The sequence below is a fragment of the Styela clava genome, chromosome 6 (genome assembly GCF_964204865.1).
Source record: "Styela clava chromosome 6, kaStyClav1.hap1.2, whole genome shotgun sequence".
NCBI lineage: Eukaryota > Metazoa > Chordata > Ascidiacea > Stolidobranchia > Styelidae > Styela > Styela clava.
In genome coordinates this window covers 9,997,828-10,009,381 of record NC_135255.1, presented here as the reverse complement: position 1 = coordinate 10,009,381, position 11,554 = coordinate 9,997,828, and positions in this window count along the sequence as shown.

The window sequence follows — 11,554 nt, the reverse complement described above, 5'->3', positions numbered from 1 at the left end:
TAAAAATATTATGAATTGGCACAATTGAATTATTATTTATTGCTGCAAACATAAAATTGAGGAAGGTCAATATGAAAACCTACATCAAAGCAACCAAACAGTGTATATACCAAAACACCAAGTATAATGTACTATTACATAAAACATATGATATTTCCAAATTGCTTCGCAAATCTTTTGTTGATAGGCATATATAAAACTTTGAAACAATATTGTCATTGTATCATTGACGTGATCTTTTTCATTGCTATGAAAGTCAGGAAGATAATTAAACCTTATACCTAATATGTTGAATCCGCGGATATTGAGAATAGGTATACAACAGAATTTCCCTTCACGTGCTATAGTTATATTCGACTCAAAACACAATTTCTACAATGTGCTTTAGCGCAAACGCTTGTTGTGTGATCGTTTGCCCATTCAAGTGGAGAAACGATATTTTTGAGCCATCCGTTATCGATCCAATTTTGGACCACATTGTGTGTTGCCCAAACAAGCTACTTACTAACTGTATAGTTCTAATAAATTGACCTTCTGATCCGAGTGAGTATTCGGCATTTATATTGTGTTATATATATATATGTCAGTTATTCATTGATAAACGTGGTTCAACTATTAGTAATGAAATATAGTTGAATTCAGTTCAAAAGAAGATATTTACTGTTTGGTTTGTGCGTGGAAATAACTTTTTGTGTGAAATGAGAATTTCAAATTTAAAGCTGTCGTAAATATTCATAGAAAGAGAATGATCATTTCTATTTCGACGAGTATGCAACGATAACATATAAGTTTAACGGAAGGCATTTTACGAAAACGTGAGTTGCTGATGGTGATGAGTTTTCTAACACCATTGATATTATCGATGGATACACTGAGCAAACAATTTTTGTTTTTGGCTTATTATTATTATTATTTTCAAAACTGACGAAATTGAAATCAATTTTGTATTTAATCTTGGTTTTGTGGAAATGAGGAATTTCAATTTAATTTTTTTCTAGATTTTCAACTATAGTCCAAGTCGACTTCGCGGATAAGTCCCCTATGTAGTCGCATATCGTTCGGTCATTGTACTGTCATTGGTGTCGGGCGTTCACACTCAAATATGCCACGATAGCATGTGAAAAAAGCTGATTTTAAATGCAACATTGACTACAATATTTGGCTAGGACCAGCCATTTGATGTTGTTGTAGTGTGAAACTGATGTGTGTCACAACTAGTACTAACCCATCAATCTTTAACCACTGAAAATTTCGATTGGTGCAATTTCGATGCTCAAATATATTCATACGAATACCAAAGCGAAGCAGTCCTTACCTTTTACAGTACTCACGCATTCGCTCAGCATGAGAGGGGGCGAAGAATCGCTACAAATAAGTTCTATTACTTTTCAAGAGGTCATCACACACAATTTCAAAGTAAAAAACGGATCACATAGAAAACACAGAACGTTTTGAAAGAAATAAAACTAACAGTCTTGTAGAGAAAAATACAATCTTCAACCAGTAAAAAACAATCGAAGTAATTGATTCAGTGGTTAATCAGAAAAGCGATTATTTTCATATGGTAACAACAAGAATAAAAATACCAACAAGAACAATATAATAATAAAACGATCCATAGGTTCACTTAGTGTCCAATAATAATAATTGTGACCGCCAATATATTATAGTACAGCTAGTTTCTTTCGCGAGTGAACGCTACGGATCAGTTCATCGAATATCTTGTGATTTCACCACAATTACTTTGTGCCAGTGACGTCATTCTGATCGCATTCTGCAGGGGTTTAGAAGTTTCTGTCAGATGGGTTGTTTTGGCATAGGCCTGGGAATGTTATTTTTGGTTTATAGATAATGAGCGATTAATGGTTCACAGGGTTAAATGTAGTGTATTTGTAATAATAAAATAAACGGTATATTATTGATATTCCCCACATCGGTCAATGAAATATGGTTCAGTCCAGTTATTTTGATTCAAAGTTTACGTAACTGCTTGACGGCCTTTGAGGACACAACGTCAAGTAAGTTCATATTATATACAATTTCCTGGGCTAAATTATTTATCGGTATGTATTTGTTTTCCTTCCAGGTGTTGAAGTAACGGCAGAGGTAACATGTTTGTTTAATTTTTTAACCCTTAGTGACGTCATATTAGATTATTAGAGTTTCATTGTGTTACGTAATGATGATATTTAGGTTTGTTTCAGTGAAATGAAGTCTTTGCTTTCGCTGCGTACATTTTTGAAGAATGACGTTGTTTGTGTTGGAAGCAGAATCAATGATGCACCAATTAGCTATGGTGACAAGCATGCATGTCTCATTGTATCCATGATCGTTTAATATATTCAAAAGACAATTGCACATAATGAACGAGAGTATGTTCTTGCTAGAATTAGGCAGAATTATTGAATTGTGAAGGGAACTTCATTAAAAAATAATTATTTCACTGTTGTTTGATACCATCCTTATATATGATTTTATAATTCCTCCAAAATAACTAAATTTCACATTGTCTTGAATGAAATTTCTTTCTGAAATATATTAAATAAACAAATAAAATTTCTAGTTTTGCTGGTGGATTCTACACCTTCATAAAAACAAATATAATATTTGATTTAAGTTGTTTTACATTTTTCAGATCTCGAACGAGAAGTCGCAGCATACGTTGAAAATTAATTACCCAATGATCTAAATGATGTCACCACTGAACCAATTGATTCAACGTCGCCAATACAAAAACCAACAACCATTGAAACCACTGAATCATACGGCAGCAAAATGTTAAGAATGGCTATAGTTTACTGGTCCATTCGCCGATAGAAATCTTTGAGCTAAATGATTCATCTGCCTAAACATAGCTCCAACTCTCTGCAATGTATATCGAGTCCAGGGGCATAGCCAGGGGGAGAAGGGGGCATACTGCGGGTACCCCCCTCCCTTTTCGGGATGTGTAAAAAAACGACGAGTAATAGGCGCGTCTTCCCACGCGCCGAATAAGCGCATAAAACTTTATGGCGCCGTCTTCGGATGCCGTCAAGTATAGAATGACCATGATTATGACCGAATAAAGCGAGTTTTGGGCCTTTCCCCGACCTTTGACCCCCGTAAAATTCTTCCCATATTTTGCCATTGAAAAAGTTTCGGTGTTTATTTTAAGAGTAGTTTTGCCAGTTGACCCCAGTAAAATAGGGTATTTTTGTTTCAAACCATCATTCTGATTCATAGCATTCAACAATCTGTTTTTTAAAAGTCCCGGTAAAGAATTTTATCTTATAGTCTATATAACAGCTATTTCCACACTAATTTTTGATTACTGCAATTAAACTGGAACTCCTAAGAGGACAAAGTGATCATTGGATTATTTGATATATATTTAAATATCCGAAACAAAACTAGAAACTAACGAATAGATTTTCAAGCCGGAGATTCTTACGTTGGCGTCATAAAGAACGGCAAGCTATGAAATCGCACTTTAATTGGAAATGTCCAGAATAAATGCAACTGTCTGAAAGATTACATTATGTCTGCCACAAAAAACATAGCATATTCGGCTTCGTGACTTCTGAATTCTTCGATACATTCTGAAACAATATCTTGTTGAAATATCAATAATAAGGAGATTTTTACTCCATAAATATGGTTGTAGACTTCGAGGAGACATTTCAATCGGCCGATAACTTGCTTGTCATGTAGAACAACATTTGATTCATTAATATTTGAATAAATGATTAAATATTTGTATTTTAATATATCTGTTAACAATATAAGCGATTTTGAGTGTCTTAGCCTGGCCTTGTTTTATCTCTCTCAGCTTTCATAACTTACGTATAAAGGCAAGATGTTATATATATATATATTGTTCTTGACTGCATACCAGCATTTGAAAAGATCGTATAAGGGTTAGTCTGACAAGCAGACATTTGAGGCTTAAATATACGTTGTTTGGCCGGTCAGATGACGCTCAGTGCGCGAGGATTTGTTAGCAATCTAAGGCAAGCTTTGCAATTCGATAGAAAATTATGACAGCATTAATTGCTGCAAAATATTTGTCTAATTCCAATACCGTTAACTCGAAATTTATTACATTTTCATATACAAAGCAGGTGTAGTGTCGATTGTGGACGATAAAGTCTCACAGAGTATAAGTGAATCACTTAATATGGAAATGAGATAGATTGTTTGTATAAGCTAATGAAGCCGACCATATACTGCTTTAAATTACCGGAAACTTTGAAGAAATTTCAGATTGCGATGTTCAGAAAGAACTCAGTACGCAGAATAATAACTAAGGCGTTGTCTTTAGCTACAACACATGCAGTCGAGCTGCAAGGAGCTGGCGTTAGTGGGTCAAAAATTGAAAATGAGTGATCTAGTATTAAACTATAAAAATGTGCTTAATTGTTTAAACAGTGAAGTTCGCCATTTTTATTAAATTAATTATACAATTACACATCAGAAACAAATACAGAGATCCAAAAAAAAAAAATTTTACATTTAAAATGAAGGAAACAGAGACAGGCAAATATAACCGTAGTTTCTGGAAATAGGGGTGTGCATCACCTCGCACTTGTTACTTATCGATCTTTAGATCGGTAAGTATGTTGATAGGTATTTTTCTGTTTGTCTGTTAGATGCACGCGATATCTCACGAAGGCGTGATTGAATCTGCTCCAAATTTTGCATTCATCATATCTCGGACCAGAAGCCTATCGATTTTGGATGAAATATGTCGTATAATTTGCGAGTTATTAATTAATTAGTGATGGGACACGCGGTGTCACTATAGAGTCATGAATCGAAACCGCAGTTTCGATCGATAAGTCTTCGGTGTCCGACCGATATTCTCGTTCAGATCTTACTAATAGCATAAATTTGGAAACACTTGGATGAAATGAATTAGATGAAAACGGTCTAACATTTGTCCTTATGCTCCAAATATTTTAAAATTAACAATTTAAAAAAAAATAATAATTTATTTGAAATATTTTTCTTAAAAGTGCGTAAAATACGAAGAAAACGAATTTGATCATTTTGCAAGTAAATAATCTATAACACAGATATATATGAAATTGTCAAAGCACCGGTTATTTCACGCCACCGAAAGAACATTTTTTATTTTAGGATGGTTATATGAATAGCTTTTTAGTGAAAATAAACTAATTCTGCATTTCTAAAATGTGTAACTGTATTTTTTATATTTTAGCTGAAAGAAAGGCACTGCTTGAGATAATCTTTGTAGTTGAAGGATCAGCATCTATCGAACCTGAAAACTTCAAAATATAACGCAATGGCTGATAAGCCAAACAGTAAACATATATGAAACTTTTGGAAACTCTGCACATGTTGAAGTATTACAATATGCAGACCACGGGTAATATGTGCTTTCATTATTCTATATCCGATATTATTATTCTCGTTTAATGATCTCGTGCAATTAAAACTGTTTAAATTGTGTAATTTTTTAAATGAAAAAAATTAGCAGCCAATTGAAAATAGCTAAATAAATGATAATAGAGAATAAATTTTAATCTATTTTTATGCCAATAATTTACACTTACACTTACACTTATTCCTATCACCTTGCACTACGGGGAGTAATGGAGGTAAGGTAGCTTTGTAATAGATGAATAAATCGTAACTGCAAACTGGTATGTATTGCAAAATCATTACAATTTGTTAATAACAAAGATTTGGAGACAATTTTCTAAGTGACAGTAGTTTGTAGGAAACAGCTATATTATTATCATATAATTCACCATAACATTATCAGTTTAGTAATACTATAATATTACAACAACATATTTTGTCGCCCCCAAAAAGTTTAATCAGGATTCAAACATACTCCGAAAAAAAGAAAAAGTGCTGGCATTTTGAAATGAAAAAGCGACACTGATACTACTTGTAGCGAATATATTGTGTGTATTTTTAAGTTGTCAATGTCCCTCCAATTTACATATTCATATTGAATTTCCTAAATCTCCCAATTCCCTAACTTCTAGGAAAGCAGTTGTTCTTGTGACTGATGGCAGAGCTTGGGATGCATCTCGTCTTAAGAGCTGATATGGTATAAATTTTTAGCTAAATTTACTGCTTCCCAGCCGAGAATTTTATTCCGCCAATTTTAGTGATCTGTTTATTCCGCCAATTTCAGTAATCGGTTTTCTTCACACATTTGACAGTTGATTTAGTCAACAAATCACAATTTAAATCCCTAAACTGTAATTAGTTTTTTTTATTGGCTTAGTTTCACGTAAACTAGTTTATTTTGTAAGTCCGTATAGTCTCATTTTTATACATTTTGCTGGGCGTTGGGTCTGAAATATACTGAATCTTACCGTACCGGCATTATGTACATAATTTAATGCAACTCTTGTTACAATGTCGTGGAATGGAGCAGAATAAATGAAACTATGGGAATTTGTCATGATTCGAATAAAACAATCTGTTGCTTCTGAACCATCCATTGTATAAAAATCAATTTTCAACATCCCCGATATCATTCATATTAGAGATATCAATTGCATTTTTATAAACTAGTAATAGTTTAGTCTTGGATTAAATCTTATATTTTTTAACTATAAGATTGTATATTTTGTTACTTACAGACAAAAATATGCAACGAAGATTTGTGCTCACTCTACTATGGTTATGGCTTGCGATGTGCGGGTTTTGGTATCATTCCTACCCAGTGCTCTGTGGATGCATTCAGAAAGTTTCTGCTAAAGAATGTTAATTGGGACGAAATAGGACAAGATGAAAGTAAGTGTATTACGGTTTCTTTTGATGCAATGTTAAAAGTTAACTTTATCGAATGTAAAAAATACAGGACAAGTGATAATACGATAAATATATCAAAAACAATGTATGATAAATGTATAAACTTATAATAAGTTATAAAATAGGACAAGAATATTATATAAAAAAAAAATAATGTCAATTTAAAATATTACTGCTATTGTTTCCAGAAATATTTGCGTCACCAGGAAACGGACTAAGAAATGAAAATCAAACAAATCAAATCACCAGGAATGAACATAAAACTAGTGAATATTGAAAGATATAACGATAAGCCTTAGAGAGAACATCACTTCAAGCTAAAATAGTTTTCAAACTGCTTCTTTAATTTGGTTTTTAACCACGTAATCTTTCCCACTGATTATGTTCAGCAGTTTGAAAACGTGTGGACCTTTTCCGTATTCTGTTATGAATCTTTAAACTATTTCCTTGTATCAATGGCAGTTTTCTAGATTTCGATTCCTATTTGTATTGAGATATTTCTTTATTCTATTATATAAATATTATATATACTAGCTCATATATTGCTACATGATATATATATATATATATCCATAAAACGATGAGATTGCAAGCTTAAAAAATTGAGGCTGTGCTTTGTTTTCAACACATATATTTAACCTGGAATTTTGTTTGTGCTTTTTAATCATCATTTTTACATGTTCGATTTGATTTTTGGAAAATATGAAGAAATAAAAAATTAACATAGTTGCGGCCATGACATAATCATGTTGGCAATTACCATGAATATCGTGTAAATTAGTGGTCGGCAAACTTTATGTACCACTGGGCCAAATGTATATACACATTTCCGGAAGTGTACGAGCCGCAATCATTTTCAATCATTATCCTCAATGTGAAGCATGGTGCCCACGGACGGCTGTTCACCAACCCCCGGTGCAAATATTGTCTATCCCGATATATCGGTACATCGCTAATCCAAATTCTCTAGATATATTGTCGATTGGACTTGTTTTCTCGCAGTATAAAAGTTATTGAGAGCATGAAGTTGGTTGTTTTTTGACACAAGGGACGAACCAGAAAATGCGCTCGTTTGGTTAAACAGGGCTCTCGGGCTAACTGGATTATTTGATTTTCTATAACCACCAATCGGTATGGTATGTCTTATTCTCGATCATCGGACATTTTGTGTAGTGATTTTGGTTTGATCTGTGTACGCATCTTATGATCTGCAAAAATCATTCTCAATATATTTAAGTAAATTGAGCCACAAATTGCAAAAACAAGCTCAAAACTATATCCGTGCCAGATAGGTAGGTTTATGTCGTTCTTTTTTCATTTTACATGGTGGTTTCAAACTTACCTATAATCTATTCTCATTACTCTAAGTCGCCATCTTACGGCTTGATGAAAAGCATAGCGACGTGCGCTTTTAATAGACGGGTTTTTGATTGTCGTTCGATCTGTCATTATACATTTTGAATAATATTTATCAAAATTTACTATTTTATTACCATAATAACAAGTTCAGAAAAAAGGTGAAATAGGTAATTATCTTACACGAACCTAAAAAAGCTTTTTGTAAGACCTAGTCATCCTAAAAACGCATAAATGAATAATTTTCAGCCGATTAGTCCAGGAAAGCAGTTAAATTTTCCAAAAAGTGGATTTTAGTAGTGCTGAGAATCACCACCAAAATACACTGAAAAATACATTATTTCATAGCCTAAATGAGAGGAGAAATAACGCGCAAAACGAAAGCCGTCATTATCTGACGTAAATATATATCTCACAGAAGCAAGACCAAGACTAAAAATAAATCTAATATACCTCGAATTAAACAACAACTAAAAATAAATCTAATCTATCTCGAATTAAACTACAAAGACAGAGCTTAAGATGGCCAACCGGCGTGTGATATTCTATCCAACGTTAATTGACTGAAATAACTTATTCAAATACATAGGCTAGCCTGCTGATTCTGTGAGCAAAGTTCAGAATATACAACGGGACATTTTTCGCACGACTTTCAATCTGTAAGAATACACAGCACAGTCTACCACATAAGAGCGGTGATAGAATTTATCTAACCGGACCAAAAACAACCCCTCTAAAGATAATAAAGGAGAAACAATGCAGGCACATCGCCGTGGTCACCAATTCCCGCGCAAATCAAGTTATCGCAATGAAGCGTGAAGCTGCACAAGCTCGTAACTCGAATACCTTTGTTTCTTTTATTAATGTGGGCGTGGCTTTTCATGCTAGTTTCATCCATCTGAACAGACATCACATTTCCAGACATGTGACCAAACATCTGTTCAGCCTCAACAGTGGAATGCCGTTGGTGAATTCTTTACCTGGTGGCCGGCCGGGTAGGAAAAGAAGGTAGAAAAAGATGGTACCGTCCAATCAGATAGGGGATTCGGGAGTTTATTTGTCGTTTTAGCAGAATATTATTATATAGTATGAATGGCAACCCTTTCTGGCAACACTGCAGTTCAGCATTTCATTTATCCAAACCATCTTGTGGATGTAGCCCAATGGATAATGGTTAAGATAGAAAAGCAACACAAAGTGAGGTCAGTGAGGATCAAATATGAGGTCATATTAAAATTGCAATTGAGTGCTCTGCGCCTTTATTTATAATTCTTTTGGACGTTGTTTACATTACTCTGTCAATGATAATATTTGCGTTTAGCTTACTCTGATGAATTGAACGGAAATTTATTTGCGTGCTTGTCACGATGAGAAACGCGAAATAAAATGATTATGAAATTCCAGAAAAGTAAATAAAAGTCAATGCCGAAGTCAATAAGCTGGTAACGGCTAAAACAGATGAAGCGCTATTATTATCGCTATTATGCACTTCTGCATTAAGCAATGGTTTGGATTTGGTGGAGTAAAACGGTTCGTCTAATGGCGTTTTCGTGTAAATCAACGAGGTTTTTCAAAATTGCAGAAACGTCCTCAATAATATTGATGAATGTTTATCCTTAAAATGTAATTTGTCTCGTCATGAGAACCTTCGCTACGCCACCTTATAAAATTACAATGTTCACATCCGAAGCTTGATCTCACTATAATATTTCTGATCAAATGTATTTCATGTGCAAAAATACTTTACCTATATATCATCTTTTATACTTACGATTACATTGAAATTATCTGTTTATGTCGCATTTATTGTATTGCAGGTCGTAGCATTATATTGCAAGTTTGTATCTCATTTCGCAGAAATATCTGGCAACTATTATAATCACGTTGTTGTCACGCTTTACTGAGTATTAGAATGAGATTGATTCGCATTGCAGTCCTATGGATCTGTGGTCAGTGCGTCATTAGGAAAAGATGGTTGTAACTTATTTTAAGAAGAGGATTTATAGCAAAAACGAGTCTGATTATTCTTCTTCTATCTCGGTTTATTTATACATCTCGTCGTGAAATTGAAGTAACTATCCTAGTTAGAGGTAGCAGCATTTTCAACAAGTTAACATTGCCCATCCGCAACTAAAACATGTTTCGGGATAGTACACTTCAATACCACGTTGTGTGGAATCGTGAAAGTTAGTGGTAGCAGCATTTTTATCAAGTTACCATTGCTCATCCGCAACTAAAGCATGTTTCGGGAAAGTCCACCTCAATACACCGTTGTGTGGAATCTTGAAATTTAATGTAACAGCATTTGCAACAAGTTAACACTGCGCGTCCGGGAATAAAACATGTTTCGGAATACCACATTGTACTGGCATCTTGTATGTACCACTTATACAAACTTTGGAAAGTACGACGTTGACAGTTCTATCTAGGCCTTCTAGGGGGTTTCATAGTATATTGATCAATTTCCTGTAGCGATGTCGTTTTCATTATAACGAAATACTGTACTAAGAAAGCTCACCATTTTAGTGGCCATTGTACAATGGGACCCAATGTACAATGTTTCAATTCTTCGCTTTCAATTTCATTCTGTGAAAAACGATGAATGTTGAGATGTCGAAACAATGTTGAAGTTTTAACTGAGAATCACCTCACTGTGAAGATACCCACTCTGAGTAAATATACCCACCCACCTATTCGTCCTTTTTTTTTATTCTAACTCAATGTTTCCCAACTTCAAGGTCATGGACTCAAATCCGACTTCGTGGAAGGGAACTTTACTCACACTGTAAAGCGTTAGCCGCTTCTTTTTCCGTTTCTTGTAAAATTGCACGAGCAAATGCGCAAATGTTAAGCGATAAATGGTGTTTTATAGTTTTCCGGTAAACAAATCTCGATAAATTGGAAGTGGAATTTCCTCTCGAACTCTTTTGAAACCACGAATATTTGCCGCAGGTTTATTAGCCTTTTTCGTTATTCCTGCTCACGCGCATGAATTTCATAAAATTGAGTACCAGAAATCGCATCAGCCCTAATATAAATGCTAAAATTACACATGACCAACCAAGAATTATAAGACTTGCGAAAAAGATGTGGAACGCAAGTTTATAATTGATTGAGATATTTATTAAATGTCTATGACCTACGGTTTTCTTTTTAGTAATGAAAATATCATTTTTGACCCAATATTCAAAAAAGATTAGCCATCCTTAAAGACAGCCACTCGTGTACTTTTTGTATTGATTGAAGTCTGCATAATATTAGTTTTTAAATCATAGTAAAAATTAGATTCTTATTTCTAAAACAGATCTAGTAATTGAAATACGGACGAGAAACGGCTGAAAAATGAGGATCACAATGTTCTGATGAAGTTAATATATTGTGAGTGCTTTAATAGTCAACTATGAAAAATGAGGTTTTCAAGTGG